The sequence below is a fragment of the Protopterus annectens genome, chromosome 6.part0 (genome assembly GCF_019279795.1).
Source record: "Protopterus annectens isolate FY-2018-M chromosome 6.part0, PAN1.0, whole genome shotgun sequence".
NCBI classification, from domain to species: domain Eukaryota; kingdom Metazoa; phylum Chordata; order Ceratodontiformes; family Protopteridae; genus Protopterus; species Protopterus annectens.
In genome coordinates, this window is record NC_056737.1 from 1,065,680,677 (window position 1) to 1,065,706,100 (window position 25,424).

At 38.6% G+C, this 25,424-nt stretch overlaps 1 protein-coding gene and 1 non-coding gene across 2 annotated transcripts in view; both read left to right on the forward strand.

Annotated features, from left to right (window-relative positions):
* Positions 1–25,424, forward strand: part of LOC122804682 (cholesterol 24-hydroxylase-like) — a 491,057-nt gene that overhangs the window by 250,856 nt on the left and 214,777 nt on the right. The window lies entirely within an intron of this gene.
* Positions 8,951–9,113, forward strand: LOC122805062. Its single transcript, XR_006365290.1, has one exon. It is a non-coding gene; the product is annotated as a U1 spliceosomal RNA (small nuclear RNA).

Sequence of the window (25,424 nt, forward strand, 5' to 3'; positions counted from 1 at the left end):
TTTCCCTTCCATACTTTAGGGAATTATCAACTTTACGGGCATTTAGGATCAAGCTTCCTTCAGAATAAAGCAGAATGTAAATGTTTAAATGAAAGTATTCAACTCAACCTTAATCATGTTAGCCAGCTGTCAAGACTTGGGGATGCCTGTACCTTTTAAACTTTAAATAACAGTAGAATGTTTTTTGTTTTAACTTTTCTTTTTGTGCTTAAAGATTTTGCTTTATAGTGTTAGTGATATTTGAGCACCTTTGTGTGTGTGTGTGTGTGTGTGTGTGTGTGTGTGTGTATGTGTGCACGCGCAAGTGCCAGAGTATTAGTTTGCATGTCTGTATCTTATACATAACTCATTTTCTTATTTTTTAATTAGTTTGGTACTAAAGAACAGTCCTTTTAATTCAGTTCACCAGTGTGTTAAATAAATAATTACTACTGTTGTTCTTTGTGCTGGAGATCTAGTTTCAGGAATACAGTTCTTTGGGAAAGGGATAGTTTTACATTACATAATATAGAACAGAGAGCAGGAAGAGACTGTGACTGTATCTAGTAGCTTGGCAGAGTGTTGTAGCTATTCTGTGAAAACAAACACTCTCCTTCCTATCCCTCCAAGAATGTGTCTCCTGTAGTAAAGTACATGTATATGACAAACCTTTATAGTTATGTGTTTATGAATAAAGTTTTTATGTATAATGTGTTGTCTTCTTGGCTCAGATTGTTGCTGAAAAACGTCTTTGGACCAGATCACAGTGGTCACTTAACAAAAGAAAATAAAAATAAATCTCTTGTTTTTAAAGGCATCATGTGCCTTAATCTCTATCACCCGTTCTCGTAATTGGAGTCCAACTGTCTACCACCTTCTCTGGGAAGAAGCATTTTTCTTGTATCTAGGTTAAACTGTAACACACCAATGTGCTAATTATAACCCCACTTTTCTTATCAGTATGAATTGTTATGCTTTCCTCTTAGTGCCTTATATATCTACATTGTATTCCCTTGTCTTTCCTCCCTTCTAGTGAAAAGTGATTTAACTTTCTTGACCTGTCTTCATACGTTTGTGGGCTCACCATTGCCCTCACTATCCTAGTTGCTTTTCTCTATACCCTGTCCAATAATCCTGTTCTTTCCTTCCAAAGCCTCCAGAACTGTATGATATATTTCAGCTGTAACCATGTCAGTGTGTGATGGAGAAGAATTAACACCTTCATAAGTGTAGACTCCATACCTAGATATACAGAATATCATTGTGTTTGCTTCTGCGACCATCATTTCATGCTATATGTATAATAATATCCCCCAAGTTCTCTTGTTATTCTGACTTTTCGACTCTGACTCTCCTCAGTATATGATTTGCCCCTGGAATGCCATTCCATGTACATGGAAGGGTTGAATTACTTCTAGGTATCACAACCTAAATCATTTGGTTTACTATTGAAATTTTGAATCAACTTTGGTCAACTGTGTAAAATGTTCAATATGAAATTTCGAATAGGAAACCAAAGTGAAAATTAATGCATTGACAATCGTGGTTCGATGTATTTGACATAGCAGGAGGTGACGTCACTCACCTCCTGCTATGCACATTAATGTACCATTGAACTCTACAGTCAACGGTATGTTAATTCTACTATTTTGCAGGGGGGCTATGCCCACCTGCACCTCCCTGCACATTAAATATACCAACTCCGAGATCGCACTACAGTGAGGAAATGGACTAATTCATGTTCCTTACTGAAGGGCGACCTCTCTTCACAGTGTCAGTACGTCACATGTCAAAAGTTCGAGTGCACCATGTGACTTGATCATACATGCTCGACCTATGTTGGTTTGATCACATGCTCCTTCGAAACCTTGATTTCGACCATCAGAGGTTCGATTGACTGCCATTTGGGTAAGTCATAATAAACCAATCATGCTATCAGTCATTTATCACTAGCTTGGAGTGCTCTGGGCTGCTCCTTGCTTCATCTCCACAAATGGGTACCACCATGGCACATTTCTAATGCCCTGAGGACAACCTTTTACACCATAGGTTTAGCTGAAACACCACATGTTGTCTTTACAACCATGGGGCAGGATCTTATCTGGCCTGAGCCCTTATTTTTCTTCAGACCCCCCCAGTGCTATTTAAATTTCTTTAGCAGTTATCTCCTTGTTTATTCATCATCCCCTTACCACTTTCCTGCCATTCCAGGTTATAACCTTCCATTTGTTTTCCTAAGTTAACATTGATAAATATATTAATTTGAAATGTTCTCTTGTTCCTTAGCCACCTTAGGTCTTTTCCTTTCTAAATCTAGATCACTAGTTTCCCCTTCCTACTCTCTTCCGCTAATCTTCACATCTATAGAAGGCTTCTACTCCTCACTTAACTTAACAGTATCTAGACAGCACTGACAAACAAATCCTCTAATACCTGAAAACATTAATAGGAATGATTGCTGAGTCCAGAAAGGTTTCTGATCAAATATTTTTTTTGTTTCAAAACATGGGACAAAGTTACTGTTATCAGGTTCAGTTTCACTAGACACAGCTTATTGTAAGTAATACAAAAACATGGCACTCCAGCAACTTCTAGAATGAATGCAAGTTTTATCCTTTCATTTTAAGATTTAAACATATTTAAAAAAGGAAGATGCTTCTCTTCATCTTGAAATCAAAAATAACAACATTGTTTCTTACTTTGGGGAAGTCTCAGTGTGTTTCACAAAGCTGGTTGTCATCCTGGGTTGCTCAGTATATTTTTGATAAATAAAGTCACATTTTTGAGCTAAACTAGTAAGGAAGTATTGTGTATTGAACTATGATGGAAAATATGGGAAATATTGCACAATGCATGAGTTTAGTGGAGGAAATACTTAGTGATGTGCACTGAGCTTTGCAGGCCAAACCAAATCTGTGGAATTTTGATTTATAAAATAATATAAAAGAAGGCTGTTAGAAGAATTTAGACATGTTTTATGGTTGTTGTAGTGGTTTCTGGCTGGTTATGTGAGACATTTGAAGTGACTGAAACTGATAAAAATGCCACATCATCAGATTTTTCCAACTGTAGGCCTGTTGCCATCCTGTGTAGAAAACATATCCACTCACAGCTTATGCAGTACATTAACGACCTCCTCTCCAATACCCAGTGTGATTGTAGACCTCATCATAGTGCCAGTACATTAACGACCTCTCCAATACCCAGTGTGATTGTAGACCTCATCATAGTGTCAGTACATTAACGACCTCTCCAATACCCAGTGTGATTGTAGACCTCATCATAGTGCCAGTACATTAACAACCTCCTCTCCAATACCCAGTGTGATTGTAGACCTCATCATAGTGCCAGTACATTAACGACCTCCTCTCCAATACCCAGTGTGATTGTAGACCTCATCATAGTGCCAGTACATTAATGACCTCTCCAATACCCAGTGTGATTGTAGACCTCATCATAGTGCCAGTACATTAACGACCTCTCCAATGCCCAGTGTGATTGTAGACCTCATCATAGTGCCAGTACATTAACAACCTCCTCTCCAATACCCAGTGTGATTGTAGACCTCATCATAGTGCCAGTACATTAACGACCTCTCCAATACCCAGTGTGATTGTAGACCTCATCATAGTGCTTCCTCCTGTTCTCCTCACTTCACTGATATCATAAACCAGACAGAGTGCTGGCAGCCTGATAACGTCACTATTTTTAAATTTATCAGAAGTATTTGACACAGTATCCTATCAACGTCTTCATACTGAAAAGTCCTCTCTGTCATGGTTCTATAGCTATTTGACTGAGGCAGCAAGCAGTCAAATTTAAACATAATCTCTCCCCCTTAGTACCAGTCACTGTCATCTTCCCTCCAAAAACAATATTAGGCCCCATCTTATTCAACATTTTTATAAACAAGCTGCATACTACCATCCATCTCACCAGTGTAATTCAGTATACCAACAACTCAGTCCTTATATGTACAGTTCTAACTCTATCAACACTTCAGGACATCGCCCAACATTCTTCCACAGTTATCAAAATGTGACTGAAAGATTCAAATCTACTTTTAAATTCTGAAAAAAAAACTGCTAAATTACTAAATGATACCAAACTGATACACAAGTTTTTGAAATAACTTCATTGAACAACACAATTGAAACGGTGACCAAAACAAAAGTTCTGGGTGTCCTAAATGACAACTTCATATCTGTCTAACATACTGCACGCCATTAAAAACACTCTAGAAACTCAGCTCCCATATAGAACCAGTCAGTATCTTACAGATACTGCCCATCAACACTAGCATCTACTTACCTTCTTCCATCCCTACTATATGCCTCTCCTATTCTTACATATCTAAATACTACACAATAAGGCTCAACTCTCTGCCTGTTACAATAAAGTAGCCAAATTTTCTGTCAGCTTTACATATAAGACTCATCACTGCCGAGCCCTGAAACAACTAAATTGTCTCGACCTACCCAACTACTTAACATATTGACAACGTATTACTGCACACAATCAGAAGTATGCATCAGAAAAATGCCCAGCACTAAAAGGTACCCTGCAGCATTATTCTCTATGTAGAGACTTTAACTCAACCAATAAACCGTTAGTAATCGCAACAAATTCTAATAACTCAACAGGTCACTCGCTATACTCCCATTACATATCTAAACTCTGGAACACCATCCTAAACTACCTAAAATAGACCACGAAACTTTTCCCCCTTCATGTCTGGCCACACACATGCTCCTTACCTGGATAACTTCATTTTCCTTTGTTAGCTCACACCTGCATCCCTTTAAAACCTCTGTCCCCTTCTACACAAGAAACCATTCGACTTCTCCTCCTCAAGTACCTTCCTATCAGAATCCTCCCTTTACACTTCATTTTCTTTCTGTCCTACTTTATCCATCTCCTTCAAATCCTCTCCTCCTCCCTCTTATAAGCAGGTTCTGTGCCAGTATGCACCCTAGTACTCTTCGCCCCCTGTCTTGGACTCATCATCTATACAATGCCTCCCCCCCTTTCCTACCTTTAACTGTTATCTAAATACTGACTAATGCTTCACAATCCTTACCTCACTTTTTTTATCCCCGACATCTATACTTTATCCCTCCTTACCCATGTCTTATAGGTTCAGATGTAAGCACTAGTGTAGCTGCCCTTGCGTGTAATTTTAAGCCTAGCCAATTTTGATTTTGATGCGTGAATTAACCTATTATATTTGGTGTTAGATTGGCCTTACTCATCCCATGGTCAATAATTATACACTACCCTTAGTGAGACTAACTGGGATCATACGGTAGATAATTTGAGGGCATCCATGCATCAGATATATCATTTAGGAGCTCTTTTGTCTGTTAGTAGTACAGGGGGCAGTCTTTTTCCATCCGTAGATCCAAGTTGTGCTTGAATACGGACATATATGAGTTTTGTTTAACATGGATGAAGTCTGTCCTTTGTGAGAGATAGCTGTTTCTCTAAACTGTTTGGGTGATGTTGCAGAAGAGGTTTAGATTCATAGGCTGAGTATTTCTCATGTCATTTGCTTGCTTTTGTGCAGTAGGTCCATCAGTATTCGGTTGGAAGATATCTTTTATGCCAGACACAGATCATATAAGTGCCTATGTCTTGTAGAATGTCTGTTTATCACATATAATGCACATAAATTGTTTCCATAGTAAATGTTTTAGTCTTGGAATTTAATATTATGAATAATGTCACCACAGGAGAAATACCTGTTTTATCTTTGTAAACTCTCACTGCAGAACAGTTACCTGTTTGCATATAGATATCTTAAAACTATCTATGTACTTTATCTTTGTTAAAATTTACTGTCATGAGTATTTTAAATGTATCTGCTAGAGGCTGTCTCCCTGGGCCTCTGCTGGCTTTTGCCCATTCAGACTTCGTCTGTCAACAAAGACAAATAAATAAATAAATATTGCCATAATGCTGATTAAACAACAGGGTGACAGAGTGCAAGATAAGGTATTTTGAAGAGTACACCGAGTGAAATATGTAGAACAGTGGCTAGTTTCAAAGGAAGATAGATTTCACAGAAAAAAAAAACAGTGTTAGACTGACTGCAGTACTGAAATGAGACGAGGCCATACATTTACTACATTGTATTTGTAAAATGGAGGAGCTCATTATGCATGAAAAAGCGATGCAACTGCCATTGGATGGGTCTTGTGTGAAGCATGAGAAACCCCAAATTATCTTGTTTCAGTCTGTGTCTTGTTATGAAAAGCAGGCAATTTTGTGATGGTTGTGTGAACCAGGAAGGTAACAGTGTCTGCATGACTTATTTATGTTGAACATAATTACTCACAGCCCACATTTGAGTAGTAGCTGTACTTCATAGACTCCATTAGGGTGTGTAAAAGATTAAGACTGAAATGCGTATTAACTTACTCAGCTGTGCTAAAGATATTCTGGATAATAACCGCGTGAAATGTTGGGACCCACTTCAACAAGTCGTGGAGTGCTGAGACTGAGTGGCTGAAAAACATACTTTCATATATTAAGTCCAGGATGGTCATTTCTTGGAATACTCTCTCTTTTCTTTAAGGTATGACGATCTCAGAATTAGTATCTAGAACTTTGAGGGATTCAGGGGGGGCTTCCCTCCATAAAAAAAAAAAGTTTAAAGAAGAAAAATAATATTCAATATTTGTTCTTTTCCTGTATTTCTGTTGTTTTTCTTTCTTTTTATTTTGGCAACCTCAGTGCCGACATATCAACAGGGAGACATTCTGGATTGGTGGTGTTGACATCTACAGTAACTGAGAAGATGATAGTTAAGGTAAAATAACTGCGCGAGTTGAGATGGGATATATAGGTATTTGTAATCCAGTAGAATCTGTGCTTGATATTATATACAGTGGGAGATGGACTGCTCATCTGTAAATGTTGTGGAGTTTGTACAGTGAGTGAGTGATCTTTTTTGTTAAAGAATTCATCATGGGAGTGTTTAACAAAAATGCTTATCTGAGATATGATTGAAAGTGTAACTGATGTCCATGTATAACTGATGTTTGTATTACATGTGTAAATAAAAAAGAAACTGCATTGGTACATCTGTAAATTCATAATGTGACTCATTTAAATAGGATTCTATATATGTTTAATTACTGGTGATGAGAAGGAATGCATCTAATTGTAATCTATGTGAGAAATGTGATTGTAAATATATAATGCAGTTAATACAGACTTGCAGTTTTCAAACATTTTTCTGTTAGATGCAAAAAAGGGGGAACAGATGTTTCTTATCTGAGAAAGTGTGCAATTTTATGAAAAGGGAAGGAAATATGTATTTTTAATCTGACACACACACACACACACACACACACACACACACACACACACACACACACACACACACACGCTAGAGTTTGCACAGTGTCATACCTTAACCTCCTGTAATGGTCCTGGAGCTGCTCTGGTGGTGTACAGGGATAAAGTCCTGAGTACAGCCCAGCTAACACAAGTTTGATTAGCATCTTGGGCAAGTGATGTAGCAGCAGTTAAGGGATGCCTTCGTAGGTGGGAGGGCAGTCCAAATACGGTAGCTGCCCTCGGACATAATCAACAAGTGTGGAGGGGAGGGAGTGGGTAGAGCATAAACATAAAATCCACCCCCTCCAGACAGAAGCTCAGATGAGTCAAGAACTCAGGACACTCTTAGACAGGGCTCAACAAATTGGAGTAAGTATGGGGCAATTAGAGTAGCTGGTAGACCCAGCATGAACATGAGGCATGGAGATCCAGGCCAGTAGTAATGTGATCCATGGGGATTAAAAAAAAAATGGGATGTAAGCTAATGACCCCTTAAGGACATGCACTGTTTCAGCAACATGGCTTCTGAATGCCCAATATTTTTTTTTTATTTTTATTTTTTCCATTACGGGAGGTTTAAGATATCACACAGTAAAAACTCTAACTTGACTGGGTTTTATTTGTAGATTTTACTGAATGGTTTGTCTGTTTGACCTATTTACTCTTTGGTTTTATGTACATCTGTCTATGTTTCTCTCTTTCTCTCTCTCTCTCTCTATATATATATATATATATATATATATATATATATATATATATATATATATATGTGTGTGTGTGTGTGTGTGTGTGTGTGTGTTTGTGTGTATACATATATTTGTGCGTGTGTGTTTTTATATATATATATATATATATATATATATATATATATATATATATATATATATATATACACGAATTTCAGTATCTCGAGAGTATAAAGGTGAATTTTTAAAATAGTGAAAGTGCATAATCGCGAATTCTAATATCTCAAATTTGTGGTTATGCCTTTACGCTTCGTTGCGTCCGGTGTTTTCTGTGGTTAGTGTACGGTGCCATGTGTGGATTTAGGTGCAATTTAAGGTAAGTGAGTGTTTTGTAAGGGTTTTGGGTCTGTTAGTGTATTTGTAAGTTGTACATGTGGGTTAGGGTAGGTATTTGAAAGTATGAGTGTGTAAGTGTTGAATGTGTTGGTGTTTGTATATGTGTGATGTGTGTCTGTGTGCGAGGGACTGTGGAATGTTTGGGTGTCAGTTTTCTGTCTTTTCCCTTTTTTCGGAGTTAGTATATATAAGTAGGGGGTGTGTGGGAAGTGCAGCCCCCCACATGGGGGGTGCAGGGGGACTTGCCCCCCGCTTATATGTAGTGTAGGTGTGTTGATTTCTGTTGCTGTTTTTTTGTATATAGTGTGGGTAGGATAGTGTATGTGTTGTGTGGTGTGTGTATATGTTCGTGATTTTGTATTTCACTGTTTTGGGGTTTCGGGATTTTGAATGTTTGCCTTTATGCTTTTGAGATACTGAAATTTGAGATTTCATCATTTCGAGATTATAAAGGGGAACCATATATATATAATATATATATATATATATATATATATATATATATATATATATATATATATACTGAGAGAGAGAGCGAGAGAGAAATACTTACCTAGCAGGGGAAATACCATGATCAAAAACATGGTTTCCCCAGAGTGAGGCTCTTCCATTGCAGTTTGGTAGAGTTGACCCCCTGTGATTTCCCCAAATGTGGGAAACTCAACTAAATAATTTTGGGGGGGGTTACGGTTGTCTGATTAATATCTTTATCTCAAAGATGCAAGGTACAGAATTTGATTCTAACCTCTGGTTATTTACTAGGCTTGTAATAGCCTGCAGACTGATAGCCCAGTATTTACCTATGAAGACATATAGATATAGTTAAATATCTATTTTCAAAATATATTCCAAAGACCTGCATCTGGAGCATTTCTCCTCAGGCCTCTGCTGAAAATAGGCTCTGTCCTAGTTGGACTTTCCTGGTCAACAAATGTTAAATAAATAAACTAAATATATATGCATACATATATACACGTGTATATATATATATATATATATATATATATATATATATAAATATACATAATATATATATAAATTAATAGATATAAATATATGGGCGGCCACGGTGGTGCAGTGGTTAGCATTGCCGCCTCACAGCAAGAGGTTCTCCGGTTCGATCCTCGGGCTGGGGTGCCTTCTTGCTGAGTCTCTCCTCCCTCCGTCTGTGGGTGGCTCTTTGGGGTTCCTCCCCACTCCCAAAGACATCCTGCAGGTGAGACATGCTGCAGGGATTGTGGGATTGAGTGTCTGGGTGTGCGAAGGTGTGAGTGTGCCTTCTGTGGGAAGGTTGGTAAACTCTGGCAACTCCCGACTTATGTGCGGACAAGGTGATCTCCGGTGCGGACAGGGACGAACCGAAAAGCCGAAAAAGACCCGGGAATAGATATAAATATATCAACACACACACACACACATACACACACACACGCAGTGCTTAGCTAGACATAATATTGTCAAGAGTGTAACAACATTTAAGTAAGAATTAGTTACGACAGTCTCCTTTATTCACTGATCATCTACAAAAGCATCTCAGTTCCAATCAACCTATCTACCTCTGTCATATTTTCAACTTCTTTGCACAAGAATTAAGGTCAAAGCCAAAAGTAATAAGTGGACAAAGAGGAAAAAGCAAGGACAGTTTTTTAAATATTACTCTCAATACAATTAAAATGTGATAGAACAATAAATTTTGCATCAACATGCGTTTTTTTTGAGTATTAAGAAGTATAAAACTCTTATGTCTGGCATTGTTGACTGCTTGTAGTCCTTGGTGATTTATCAGAAAATCTAATTTTCTATGAAATAAGAAGAATGAAAGTTAATGTCTATGAAAGTCTGGGATTACTGACTAACTGCAATCCTCAGCAATTTACTCCAAAATCAAGCAACTTAGAAGGCACAAAGCAAAATCAGGAACATCCTGCAAACTCACAGACAGTTGAGGGATTTGAACTCTGTTCTGCTTGAAACTTATTTTTTATGCAGTGCTATGTCTGTTCCGTACATGTCAGTCGTCATTAAAGCATGTAGTTTAGTATCTTGAACAGCATGCAGATAGTAGCGGTTTTCGAACCCAGGTAATGCTAGCAGCAGTACCACTGTAAATGATTGCAGAGTACTGTTAAAGTATTCCAGTCACCCATGTGGCACACGCCACATTGCAGTGACTCTGCTATATGGTTCACATTTGCAGACAGATTTCCTTGTTCAAACACTTTTTTTAAAACTGAAAAAAAAAAGCTGTTACAATGTAGCAGGTGTTATATTCAGCACTTCTAACAACTCATTTTAGCTCATGTGCTGAATGTAATAAGACTTTCTGTAAATAAAATGAATCTTGTTTAGTCAGATAGCCTGGACAGTCTAGACAACAATATATGAGGTGGCCATCCATGGGGTCCTTGGGAAACATCTGAATCGCCTGTATTGTGATCTGCCATTGGTCTCCACTATTTGTAATTCCCTCACATAATCTCTTCAACAACTTCCTACACCTGCTTCCGTTACCAAATAGCTTAAATCACATCTACAACAAAAAGTAAATGCAATTCTACTGTATTTGTTGTATAGCAACTTACACTTTCTTTTGCTTTATATAACCCTGAAGGACTGCTAATTTTGGAATATATACTGTTTGGGGTGGTATTAACAATTGTATTGTATACATTTATCTCAAATTTTACTTTTTACTGCTCTTTGTATATTAATGACTATATTGTATTTTATTCACTTTCAATTCTTTTAACTAGGTCATGACTGGAGGACCCCAGTGGTCCAGTTCACCCACATGCTGAATGAAAAATAAAAAATAGCAGTAAAATAAAACATGAGAACAGGTGCCAGGGAGTTATATTCTTAGCACTGCAAAACATTTTCTACCCTAAAGCTCTGCCTTGCTCCTAGAATCGCTCCAGTCCATACATTTCTCTAATCTCTAACTTTCACAATATTATCAACAGTTGCAGACAGACCCTGCATGTATTTTTTTAACACCGTCTTCTTCCAGTTCATCAGTTTTAAACTGCAAAGCAACATTTTTTAACATTTAATTTACTACCAGAAAACAAATAATTGTTACACAGATGAATGTCCTTCTTTTTGTGACACAGTTCCAGATGTTTTATCATCAGTCCGTCAGTTTCAAATGCTAATTCACAAGAATTGTCTGTCTCAATATGTATAAAAGACAAACTTTCTTCAGGTTTAAAACCCAGAACTATTACCAAATTGTCCCATACATAACATCTGTGTATCACAGTGTCATTTTTTTGTTCTTCTTGTTACAGTTGGTCTTCTCCTCTTTTTAAAAACAGTTTTACTTGCAGTTTGTCGCTGTTCTCCTATTTTGCCTGCTGTCACTGCTTCTTATGTTGTAGTTACTCGATTATCTACTGTCACAAAGTCAGATATCATCTCAGTTTGTTCCTGCTGTCCTCTTTTACTTTCTGTCACTGCTGCATATGTTTTAACTGCTACATTTTATACTGCCACTTCACCTGGTTCCTTTTCCACTTCCTCGGCATTGCTGAAAAAGTTATCAGCCATTTCACCCCATGACAGATCAGAACCATTACCTGGATCATTCTGCTTAATTATTTTTAACAGAACATCACCATGCACGACCTCCTGATGTCAGTTCTGTTACCTGCACCACTTACACAGACTCGCTTACTTCTTTCTCCAAGGAGACAGCCAAACACTGCTCATTTGTAGCATTCACCACACACAAATCTTTGTTTACATTCTAAAGCTCCATATCAAACATTTTTCCTCTAAATTCTCATGTTCCACCTCCAAATTCTCCATAGCTTTCTCCTCCTCCTCCTCCTCCTCCTCCTCCATGCTGCTTCTTACCTTAGGCCTCTTCCTTGCTGCTGTATGAGCCTTCCAGCACCATCTTGGAGCTCCTAATTGTAGGCAAATCTCTCCAGTGCCCTTGTCAAGTTTCCCCAGTATTATAAAATACTACCTCAGGTCCTCCCTGAAAAGAGCCCACTAGCATGGTGGGACTAACCCAGTCAACAAAGGATAAATTAAAAATAAAATGAAACAAACAAGGATGTGAAGGTGCAAAAATACATGAAATGTATAACAGTGAGTTTCCAGATTCATTTTTTTAAATCTCAGCTTATTTTTAAAATAATGGGGACTTGTACCCCATTAGGAAGCTGACATATACTTGAGCACTGGGATAGCCAGGAAGAGAGGAGTAATGAAGCAAAGTTTGTCTATGTCTCCCAGGTTGTGTATCACAGGGCACAAATTTTGTCCCTTAATCTTTGGTACAAACCAGAGGTAAGAGAAAGGACTCTAACCCTAGTGGAGGTTGGGCAGAGCTATTTGGGGGGGGGCAGTGTTTCGTTCATGGAAGTGGGTGACAAAGCTGTCATATCATAGTACTGAGCGTCAACATCTAGAGCTGTTTTGTACATGTGTGGAGGGATGGTAGACCTCAAGGAAAAAGAAATGTTCCTCTGAGTGTACTCTAATTAACAATGAGGAGAAAGAAATTTATGAAAAAATTCCAGCATTTAAAGAACACTAGTAGAAAAGAGAAGCAACTGACAAGCAATATCAGCACCTCCCCCAGGCGAGGATCTTCAGCATTACTGCAGGGATCGGGAATGAAGGATTTCACTACTTGTTCTCCAAAATGGGGTTAAGTGTTCCCAGATGTCAGATGCAGGCAAGGTGTAAGGGCAGCTAGGATTAGTGATTACGGGAGCTCTTTGGAACAAAGTACAGGCTGTCTAGTCACCCAGAAGTGTTAATATAAGAGCACAAAGTCCAAATAGTGTCTAACAATAGGAAAAACAGGTGAAATCAAAAAAGCATTTACTTACGTACAGAATAAGGTAAAAATAACTTTTCTTTTCATTTATGGTACTGCTGCTTTCATTTCATAAGTGTCGAAATGTATTTCCAATAGTGTATAGTGTTCTGTCACCAGAATGTTACTGTTTGAACATTAGTATCCATCGATAATTGTGGCCTGCTACTAAGGCTACACATACAAATGGTGTGTATACACACACACACACACACATATATATATATATATATATATATATATATATATATATATATATATATATATGTGTGTGTGTGTGTGTGTGTGTGTGTGTGCATGTGTGTGCGCGAGTAAGTAATGCAGGCAAAGCAAATTATCTGTCAAATGTTTTTTCTGATTGTCTGTATCTATAGTACATTGCTCACTTGCATTCTTTTCTGTGTGAAATTATAGTATTGCTAAATATTAAAATTTAGTTTTCTTTCCAGTGCCAAGTGTCTTTTGTTTAGCATTTTTTGTTTATTGTTTCTTCCAGTAAAATTATTTTATATTTCATGCTGTGTTACTATTACTACATAGCATTCATATGTTCTTATAGGGCTCCTGCTGAAGATAAATTATTGCAAGTCAGGTTTTCTTGGTTAGCAAACAAAGATAAACACAACTAAGAAATGTAGGCTCCATGCTAGCAAGGAATAAAGTGCTGAGCATGACCCAGATAACTAGGAATAAATTAGTGACCCAGGCACTGGAGCCAATGAGATAAGGTATGAGTGACTGGCCGAAACCATTTCATCCATCTTGGGAGTCAGAGAAGTTGCCCAGTCACTGCAGTGTCCACACATTTTGGTGAAACAGATGTACAGCATGCAGGGTTAAGAATTCAGCACTAACTAAGGCATGCTTGCACAGTAGCTCCACACACGTGAGCAGAAACACGCATGTAGTGATGAGGGAATATAGCAAACAGGGAGCATCTGCTGCCAGGCAGAAGGGTCAAGCTAATAACATTAAATCCAAACCTCCCTTGAATGCCTGCTCATCAGTACCTACTTTTTTTATCTCATTCCAAGATTTTTTTTTTAAACACTCCCCAACGTAAAACACAAGATGAGGCTACTCTGTTAAAAAAGATGATATGGGGTTTTAAAGTCCAGGAGGCCAAATTGGACACTGGCCATTGGAGCATCTGGGGGAAGATACTTGATGTCTTAATGGTTAGGAAGATCCAGTTAGATAAAAGGATATAAAATAAAATTAAATATAATATTACTTCTTTACTCAAAGTGTGTAAAACTCTAAGAATGTTTTTTGATGTCTATCTAATGAAGTACTTAGTAATACAGTCCTTAATTTATATGACAACTAACAAAGGAGAGTATAATAGAAAAGGCTGACAATGTAATAATTTTAAATTCTGTCATAGCAACAAACCTCCTACTCAGAGATGATTCAGAATAGCTGGAAGTACAACTATTGAAATCCAAGTAATTTAAGCAATTACCTGTGCGCCGTTTTCTTTCTTTAAAAAATGTATTCCTAAATTGTCATTTTACACCACTGGAGATAAAATAAGTATTATTTAAAGATTCAGCTGTGTTCAATTATTTCCAGATCATTATTATTTGCCTCTGTTCCTCTCTCGCTCTCTCTTTTACATTTGACATTAAACGTAGAAGTCAGAGTACTGTGCCCATGTTTCAGAGTAACCCTAAACTCTCCATGTATCCACTCTTTTCCTTTTGGTATGGACTGTACAATAGCATAACCATTCAGTTCTTAATGTAAGGCTGTGTTCTAATATACCTCGACAGGTATCACCGCCTGTATTAACTGAAGATTTGATCTCTTCCTTAATGTATTTGCCACGCTGATAGCTTTGCCTGATTCCTTCTGCTTTAACTGATAAATCACCAGTCTTGACTTCTGTATTTTGCAAGGCTTCATTAATGCATATTCCCTCTTATTTCCCCTCTTTGCCCCTTCATTTGTTAACCATGATGGCTTCTTTCCTTTATGACGTTTACTTGTATCACATGGAGCTGTGATATCTTGGTAATGGAATATTTTACCTTTTTTTCTGTTATTTCTCAGTTTCTTTTGGGCTGCCTCACCCACTTTGTTATTCTTAATTTTACAGGTAGGTGGCTTGGACTATGAGGCCCCCTTTAGTCATGACATAGTTACAAATATACATAGCAAAAGCAGAAAGAAACATAGAGTTTCTAAACAGTATTAGTTATAAGTGAACTCTGATACACTGAAGATATGACTTCTGACTTCACACTCATCTGATCGAACAAATTTAGATTATCTAATATCACTGCTACATTTACAAGAGACCTCTGCAAACATTTTTAAATTTGTTGATAAATGAACATAAGCTTGGCGGTAATCTAGCTGAACCTGGAACCGAATTCCAGAATTTGTGGATAAGAAAGGAAAATGCTATTTGAAATGCATGGGTGGTTTTCATGCATATAGCCCATAGTGCATAGAGCTGATGAATGGAAGAAACCTGTCTCCACAACCCTTCTAGATTCATGGATACTCAAGGTGTGGAGACAAACACAGAACAATGATGCTGCAGGCTACAACAAGTCTTCATATGGAACAGCTGTGCATAGGAGGCCAGCCATTAGAATAACCTGCTGGGCACGATTCATGAAAACACTGACTGTGGACCAAGGTTCTCGCCTCATCCATATTGTAATGCTGCATCAAATGAGTAAAGGCATAAACCAACAGATCTCAAACGCACCGCTGCAAGGTGTTGAATTGGGCATAAACCAACAGATCTCAAACGCACCACTGGAAGGTGTTGGAAGTGCTGCTATATTGCACTGCAAGACCTGGCCGTGCAGCATCATATGTGAAACATGATATAACATGTTAGATTTTTAAATCCCTCTTTCCCAGCCAACAGCCCCTCGATCTCCGGGCGGTGTGCGCAACCAAGCCCTGTGTTGAGACACAGCCTGTCCCTCTATCAGCAACCCTGTAAGGCTAATGAAATCCAACTGAACAGAAGGGTAACCTAACCTAGAAGCCCCACAGGAACTATCTAGACTCTCTGCGTTCAGCCTCACAGTCTACCAAGCCCTGTGTTGAGACACAGCCTGTCCCTCTATCAGCAACCCTGTAAGGCTAATGAAATCAAACTGAACAGAAGGGAAACCTAACCTAGAAGCCCAACAAGAACTATCTAGACTCTCTGCGTTCAGCCTCACAGTCTACCAAGCCCTGTGTTGAGACACAGCCTGTCCCTCTATCAGCAACCCTGTAAGGGTAATGAAATCAAACTGAACAGAAGGGAAACCTAACCTAGAAGCCCAACAGGAACTATCTAGACTGTCTGTGTTCAGCCTCACAGTGTAGGTGATATCCTACAGTATCTTTAGGATTTAACTATAAACTTGTGAGTGCATTAATTTAAAATTAATTGTGAGTGCATTAAATTTAAATTAATTTGTAAGGGCCAGCACACCTGCGGACCTACCCCTCTGATCATCTCTTTACTATCTTACCCCACCCCCCATCCTAGTGGAGTTAGTGTTTTCCTTACATTTACCACTAGAGGGCAGCAGACCTCAAGCCATGGAAAACTGTCTCTTACTGGCAGTAGAAATCCACTAGCTCTGCAGACCAGCCATACTCTGCTATCCCTGCTTGTACGTTTTACTCAAGTAATTACCCCCCACCCCATGAAAAGTTGAAAAGAGAATTATCCTGGTTAAGTCTGAGAGTTGTAGAAACTAGACAGCTTTTTTGTCAATTACTACTACAGCTACTGGCCCCCTTAGTTAACTCTCTGTTTAAACCTCTTTTCCTGCCATAGCACTATTTATAAATATCTTTCTCTCTGTTATAGAATCCTTTACTCTTACCTTTCTCCCCTACACAGCTATACCTTTGTTCACCAGTTTTCTGATAAGTAGCAACAGAAAATGATTCTTACCTTTCCTAAGCCTGCAGAACACAGTCTCTCTGCATAACTGATTGCCTCTCAGCCTCTCTCAGCTCTGACCCGCTCCGTTCACCCTACGGGCTCACTCCACTCCCCTACCCTACATCCAATTTCCACCCACCCTCAGAGGTACTACCCTTATACTTCCCTAACCACACCCTCTCTCTCTTCCAGCCTATCCCATACTTCACCTCATCCCATACACTTTAGCCACACCCCTACCTTCTAACAATCACTCACAATAAGCCACTCCTTAGAGTACCTTACCATATCCTCCTACTCTTAACTAATATATATTAGTGCCCTCCTCTCTTCACTTCCCTTATCCTTTTATCTTATTTTCTTCTACTTTTCAATCTCTAACTCCTCACTCCTCTTATTTATAATCTCAATAAGATGCCTCTGGCTAATCTAACCAAGCTAACACTTGCAGTTATACTTTCAACTGTCCTCACCTCGACCTACCTTCTTACCTCCTTTGAAAAACTGCGCTATTACCATCTTAACCACTCCCTAAAACAAACAGCAATTCACACTCATATACCCTCTAATAGTCATACTAACATAACTTACATTCCCAGTTACCTACTACCTAAATACCATAGACTCCCACATTATACACAATATACCCACAATAAAGAAAGTGAAAATTCAAACTAACCTTAGGTATAATTCAGTAAAAAAACTAAATAATCCCTCCCTTAAAAGATGGTGACATCCACCCCAACCCTGGCCCTACCAACCCCACTATCCAAATAACCACCCCAAACTCAATAACTCTCTCCTAATAGGTCATCTAAATATCCAAAGCATTAATAATAAAGTAGACCACCTCCATGCCCTCCTAGATATTCACTCCTTTGATATCCTCTGCCTCACTGAAACTTGGTTGGAACCAGAAACTACAGACAATGAAATTATTCCCCAAGGCTATAACACAGTGAGACAAGACCGAACAAAATGCAAAGGGGGTGGAGTAGCAGTTCTACTTAAAGATGGACTTCATATCTCCACCTTACCATATAATCCAACCCAGGATAGTAACGCAGAAGTCCTCATCACCAAACTTCAAATCAGTGCAAACAAATCTTTATACATTATCTGTATTTACTTACCACCCGGAAATAATATCACTACAATAGAGGCTATAATAAGCTGGGTGTCTTCTACTTACCCCCAAGAAACAATAATACTAGGCAACTTTAATATTGGTTGGAAAAGTGTTAGTGCTGAAAATCCTACCTCTCATATTAACCTCCATGGCTTTTGCCAAACCTTAACCTCTACAACCAGAATTAACAAACCAAGGGCGGCACAGTGGTGCAGCGGTTAATGCTGTCGCCTCACAGCAAGAGGTTCTCTGGTTCGATTCTCGGCCGGGGTGCCTTCTGTGTGGAGTTTGCATGTTCTCCCTGTCATGGGTTTCCTCCGGTACTCGGTTTCCTCCCACATTCTAAAGACATGCCTGGAGCATTTCTCGGCCTCTGCTGAAAACAGGATCTGTGGAACCTAGTCGGACTTTCCCGGTCAACAAATGTTAAATAAATAAATAAATAAATAAATAAATAAATAAATAAAAAAGAGAGCACCTTAGACTGGATACTCGTAAATAAACAGAAACAATCTTATAAGGTAGGAACGTTGCCAGACAATGTAAGTGATCATTTTTGACCTACATCATAAGAGAAAAGAAGGATCTTCCCAACCTCCCCACCTTTAGGATAGCACGCTCTACCAAACACTTTAACTCAGAATTATTTCAAACTGAACTTAGTGCCTGTGACTGGAACCCTTTAAAAACTCTTCCACTTGAAGAGGCTGTAAAGTATCTTAACTCTAAATTCTTATCTATCCTGGATAGGTAGGCACCTAAATGGTCCATCAGAATGAAGTCCAACCCAGCCCCATGGCTTTCTAAAGAAACCAGACATCAAATTTTGCTTAGGAACAAAGCTTGGGCTAAGTGGAGAGCTAACAGAAATATTTCTGATCAACTAAATTTTAGGCAGCTGAGAAATAGTACAAAAAAGGCAATACTTACAGATAAAAATAACTACTACTGTAAACTGCAGCAAACTCACCAAAATAATCCTCAGAAGTTCTGGTCTAGTATCAATAAACTCCTTTCCCCTGGACACTCTTGAACACCCACCCCACTTGATGCAGATCCGAATACCCCCCATCAAACTGCCAATACCTTTAATTCTTTCTTCACTGAGACCATACAGTCTCTAGCTAGTCAACTTATCCCAGACAACTCAAGCCTTCCCACCATCACACCAGACTCTCTACCTACATTCAAACTACAACCCATCTCTACTACTCTCATCTATAAATTCATTCAAAAACTCAAGCCATGTACTCCTTCTGCTGACCAGCTACCTTCACAATATCTCCAAAAAGCAGCCAAAGTAATTGCCTACTTTATATCCATCCTTATAAATAGAACAATCAAAGAGGGAACGATTCCAGATATTTGGAAAATCTCCCACATTATCCCCTACATAAAGGTGGGAACTCAAATGACTACTCTAACTATCGGCCAGTAGCTCTCTTATCACCCTTAGCAAAAATTATGGAAAAATGCATTCACCAACAACTTTTACATCATCTATCTCAACATAACATAATAGCAAACTGCCAACATGGCTTTAGGCCATCACATAGTACCACTACTGCCCTTTTATCCTTTACAGATACCATCAATAGAAACCGCAATAAAAACATCATCTCATCTGCACTCTTTATTGACCTCTCAAAAGCTTTCGACATGGTAAACCACACTCTCTTAATCAATATTCTTGAATCCCTTTCCTTTGACTCTCAGGCTGTTAAATGGTTCAGATCCTACCTCAGCAACAGGCAACAGGCAGTTCTCTGGGAAAATCAAATTTCATCCTTTCTGCCAGTCACCATCGGAGTCCCTCAGGTCTCTATTCTTGGACCACTTCTTTTCTCATTATTTATCAATGACCTCCATGTAGTAATTCCTCAAGCCACCTGCATTCAATATGCAGATGATTCTACGCTAATATGCTCAGCATACTCTCCATCAGAACTATATTCTCTTACTCAAAATGTTTTTAACACTGTAGAAACATGGTTTACAAAACGCTGCCTCCTTCTTAATGCCAAAAAAAACAAACTCCTTCTCTTTACCCCCACTACCAAGTCCTCCCCCATAGATTTCTCAGTCTCTTCAAATAATGGCACTATTATATTCCCTGACTCTACCACTAAACTGTTAGGAATAACCATTGACAATAACCTTACATTTGATTACCACATAAATAACACCATTAAAACAGTCAACAGAAAAATAGTCTCCTTATATAGAATAAAACCTTTCCTAACCTCAGCAGCCAGAACCAAGATTGCTCACTCCCATCTAATCTCTACTCTTCTGTACGCCTCACCTATTTATACCAACCTAAAGAAAATAACCTTAACAAACTAGCAACTTTCTACAATAACATCGCCAGATTTGCCACTGGCAATCTCTTTAGAACCCACCACTGTCTGAATCTTTGGCAACTAGACTGGCTTGAATTCCAAAACCATCTGATAATCTCCCAACTCACGATTGCCCACAAGATATTTTACCAACCCAACACCACCCCTATACTCTCCAATCTCTTAATCCCCTATAAAAATCTGAATTCCCTACGTTCTTCTAGCAAACTCCTCGCTAGCATAACCAAGTGACTCTCTGTTTAGTAATGCAGCAGGAAAAAACTGGAACCTGCTACCCAATGAACTAACTCTAATCGCATCCTTGCCTCTCTTTAAACAAAAACTCAAAAAACACCTCAAAACGCACTGGTTATGTCCTTGTAGTAACCCTGACTAACCACCCTCTTCCACCACTGTTTCTTCCTCTTCCAAACAAACTTCCAAACATTTTAATGCTTATTCATGTAAGCAAGGCTGGTACTGTTTAAACTCTAATCAACATACTGCTGAAATCTTTCTACTTGATGTGAAAAATTCCTTATGAATCTTACTGTGCTACTTTTTTATTGTTGCTTTTTCAAGTGTAAATATCTTTAGTATGTAATAATTACTTGTATTTTTTATTAATCCTTTCATTTACCATGTAACGATATTTTTAAATTTTTCTATCTTGTTGGAGCTTTTCTCCCCGGGCCTCTACTGAAAATGGAAATATATCCAGCTAGACTAGCCCGGTTAACAAATTTAAAATAAAATAAATAAAATAAAATAAATGAATAGTGTAGGGCAGTGTCGGTCATTCAACTGGTAGCACACTCACCTTAGGTGCCTGAAGGCTGTGGGTTCTTTTCCCACACAAGGCACTTGGATTAATTTCTCAGTAGTGACACTGCAGTGCAGCATGAGGGGGATGCTGCACTCCTGGGTGTGCCATCCTTCAGATGAGACATTAAACCAAGGCCCCATCTGCTGGAGTTGGTGGTAGCTCAGGTGGATGTAAAAGATCCCACAGCACTTATTAAAAAAAAGAGCAAGAGAGGTTCCTCAAGGACTGGGCAAATTTCCCCTAGACAGTAAAAAAATACCACCTCTGTTCTCCCTCGAAAAGAGAACTCTGGCCTAGTGTGTCTAACTCAGTCAACAAAATGTAAGTAAGTAAATAAATAAAATTGCACAAAACAAGTGTATCCAGCCGACACAGCAGAGATTTCCACTTAATTCCATTTATTAAAACAAAAGTTAAAAATAGTAAAATAATAAAAGATACAGAGAAGATGAGTGCTTTCACGCCTATCACAGGCGCATCTTCAGATCTGATACACAACATTGAAAATATTCCTTAAATACTCACTTACAGATGAGGGTGGGGTAGAGCTCTAGATCTCAGCACTGGTCTTAAAGGTACAGAACCGTTTAAGCCTTTCCCACAGTCAGCATGCAGTTCTAAGGTCAGTTTTGTTTCTGCACACTCAGTCTTTGGTTTAATTTCAATAAATAAAAAGAAAACGTAAGTAGCCCATTGCAGCAAGCGCTGGTTTCAGCGAACACAGTGGCATCAAAGAAAGGCAGTCACATGGGCATGCTAGCTAGCGTACCTCTCCTACCCACTGTGTCTGCCAAAATGAAAAAGGGATGGTGTTTAACTTGCACAGCAGTCCTTCTTTTCATATGTAGAAAGAGATCAGTGTAGGTGGTGGTATGCATTCATATTCAGTGAGGCAAAAACTTTGCTAAATCACACTCCACATGCATGTTAGCGTCACAGTAACTGCAGCTCTGCTCTGCTCCTCTGCTCTTTGCATATCAGTAAATTGCAGTGGTGCCCAAAGTATGACTGACATGCAGAGCACACAGCAGAAGCAGGCTGTACGTGCATTATTATTAATAATCTACAATGTGCCTATAATGCAGTTAAAGTAATAATACCATCAGCTGTGGACTGTCCATAGCCACTGGAATCCTTGTTCCACCATTTTCAAAAAGATGCACTTACAAAAATGGCACTCACGATGTGCGTGTGTGTGTGTGTGTGTGTGTGTGTGTGTGTGTATTGTGTGCATACGTTTGTCTTTGTCTCTGCCAGTTTATATCTTTGAATGTTGTGTAATCACACCTGAGTCTCTGTTCTCCTTGATGAATCCCTCCACCCCTTGCTTTTTACACAACACCCCTGTTCTTAGGTTCATACGTAACTACTAGGCTAATGGCACAAGAGCCTTTACAAGCCTAGCCAGTAATATCCAGGACATGACAGTATTATGTCTAAATTCCCCAGATATGGGATGAGGTAGTATCAAGGTAGTGAGTCTTTGGGCTTTGGAGCCCTGAGTCGTTTTATAGACTGTCTCTGTCCATAGGGGCAAGAACAGTACCCCAGGAGTGAATTTACAGTTCGCCATAATTTTAAATAAATTATTTTTGAATAGAGTGAGGACAGACCAGCACATTGGTAAGATAATAAGAAAATCATTCTATGCCGTCCAGCTTATAGGTAAAGGTATGGCATCCAGGTCCAAGGAAGTTATAGCACCACTCTACTCAGACCTATCATCCTATCATTGAGTACAATGCCCCCTTTGCCATGTATCTAACCAGACACTTGCAACAGATGGGACACCAGCAAAGGTTTCCCAGCAGGAGAATTTGGGTCTTGAATATCCTGACTTACACTGACCACCTAAAGGCTCTGTCTCTATATTCCGTTTCCTACCAGTTGCTGAAAGGAGATCTTTGCCTAGCTTACAGGGCTTTCTCAGACCCAGCCCTGGTGGATGTGTTGCACATGCACAAAACAAATCAGAAACACTAGATCCAGAGATACGAACTTCACATGTGACATAAACAGAACATGCTGGAGAAACAGAAATCTGTCTCAAAGGATCCCTGCACTATGGGATAGGCTTCACATCCATGTAAAACATCCCTGACCCTGTTCAAACAAAACCTTGACAATTTGATGGGAAATCATATATTTTCTTGGTCTGGCCTTCATGTTCCTTGTAGACAGACGCTGTCAATAAGGAAAGTATTATCCTAACTGATACCCTCCCCACAAATCCTTAGTTACTAAAATCCCTCCCTTATAGACGCCCATAATGCTCAGGCCCCAAATGGTTTGGAGTGAGTGGCTAGGCTTGTGAGGGCCGTAGTGGTCATTAGCCTAGTAACAGCCTGTGAACCAAATTGTGAATGTCTTTCCAGGTATCTTTTCTGTTTTTCAGCAAGGCAAGTTAATGTTTCATATATGAAATTTTAGGCAGTGTTTTACATTACTTTTTGTTGTTGTGACAAGGCCCAAAGCCATCGTATGTACTGACATGTTTCTATGTGAACCATGCTGTATTACAGAGTGTGAAGGCTTATTTTACTTCTGTGGTAACCCATGGAGCTGGGTTACCCATATGTCCCCTTGTACATTGGCAGAATTCACTGTAAAGTGCAAGCATTATATTCAGAAAGAATTCTAGTTCAATGTTGGAGTCAGCCTACTTGGTAACACAGTACTATTTAACATATTATTATGGTCTACAGTAACATTTACTGTACTTGCAATTAATGGTGGTGCTTCAAGATATGAAGCTTTTGCTGGAAAAGTAGTTCAAACATTTCTACAGTTATAGGAATGCATCTTTCTTGATAGTACATTTTTCCAGTAAGTGGGAGGAGTGGGATACACTTAGGATTTTCCAAAGTAGTACTCAATGAGTGTTCTACAAAGTGCTTTGCCTATAATCGGGCTGCTGTTCAAATTAAAGTTACCCATAAGGAATATAAATTTGGATTTCTATGCAAAAACAAAGCCCACAACAAAGAAGAGATGCTGAAAAAAATTGCTAATTATGAAAATAATGAAGTTGGCAAAAATACTCAGTCAGCTCCTTGCAACCTATAATGGGTATTCCACCTCCTCACTCTTGATTTTCAACTATAATACCTCCAACATCACTATGCTTGAGAGTAAGAGGAGAACTCCAACTGGAAAATAATTTTAAAACCCACAATTCAATAACAAATCACAAAATTTGAGCTTTGCAATAGAGTCCCTGAAATAATGACAGGTACCCACATATTTGGTCAGATACCCTTTCATTAGGGTTGCCACCTTTTAACAAGGCCAAAGTGAGACATGGGGTGTGGCCAATATGACAGGGGGTGTGACCAATATGACAATGGCCACACCCCCACCACGACATCACCAGAGGTGTTACATTACAGTTATGGATACAACATTATGACATTACAGTATACTTAAAACTCAAACCATTTAAATGAAGTGAAGCATTACTGCAAAAAAACACATTACTCAGTTGTAACAGTAAATAAACTTTAAAGGAATAACAAACACACTACTCATTAAACAGACACTAGTTTATTTAAAAAGTAAAAAAAATCATAAACCAACCATGACTATTCAAAAAGAAAATTTAAAAAAAATCTGGATTTATTGTCAATTAAAGCTAAAGCAAAGAAAAAACACAAAACTACATACTATACCCTAGTACTACATACTGCACACTAGCAAATTAACGCTAAAGCAAAGAAAAACACAAAATTACAAACTGCACCCTAAAAGCAAACTACCCTGTAACAACGACATGGTTTAGCACAATCTCAAATACACTGCATTAACATCTGAGCATGCATCCACCAAAAAACAAACAACAAAAAAAAAAAAACAGGAAAAAGTCTGTAAACATTTTACTTTTTAAAAATACTTCTCGCAAGAGACGTAAAATAAACTACAATGTACAGCAGACTCCATGGACTCCTTTTACCTCAAAACATAGCAATTAAGAGTAATTTA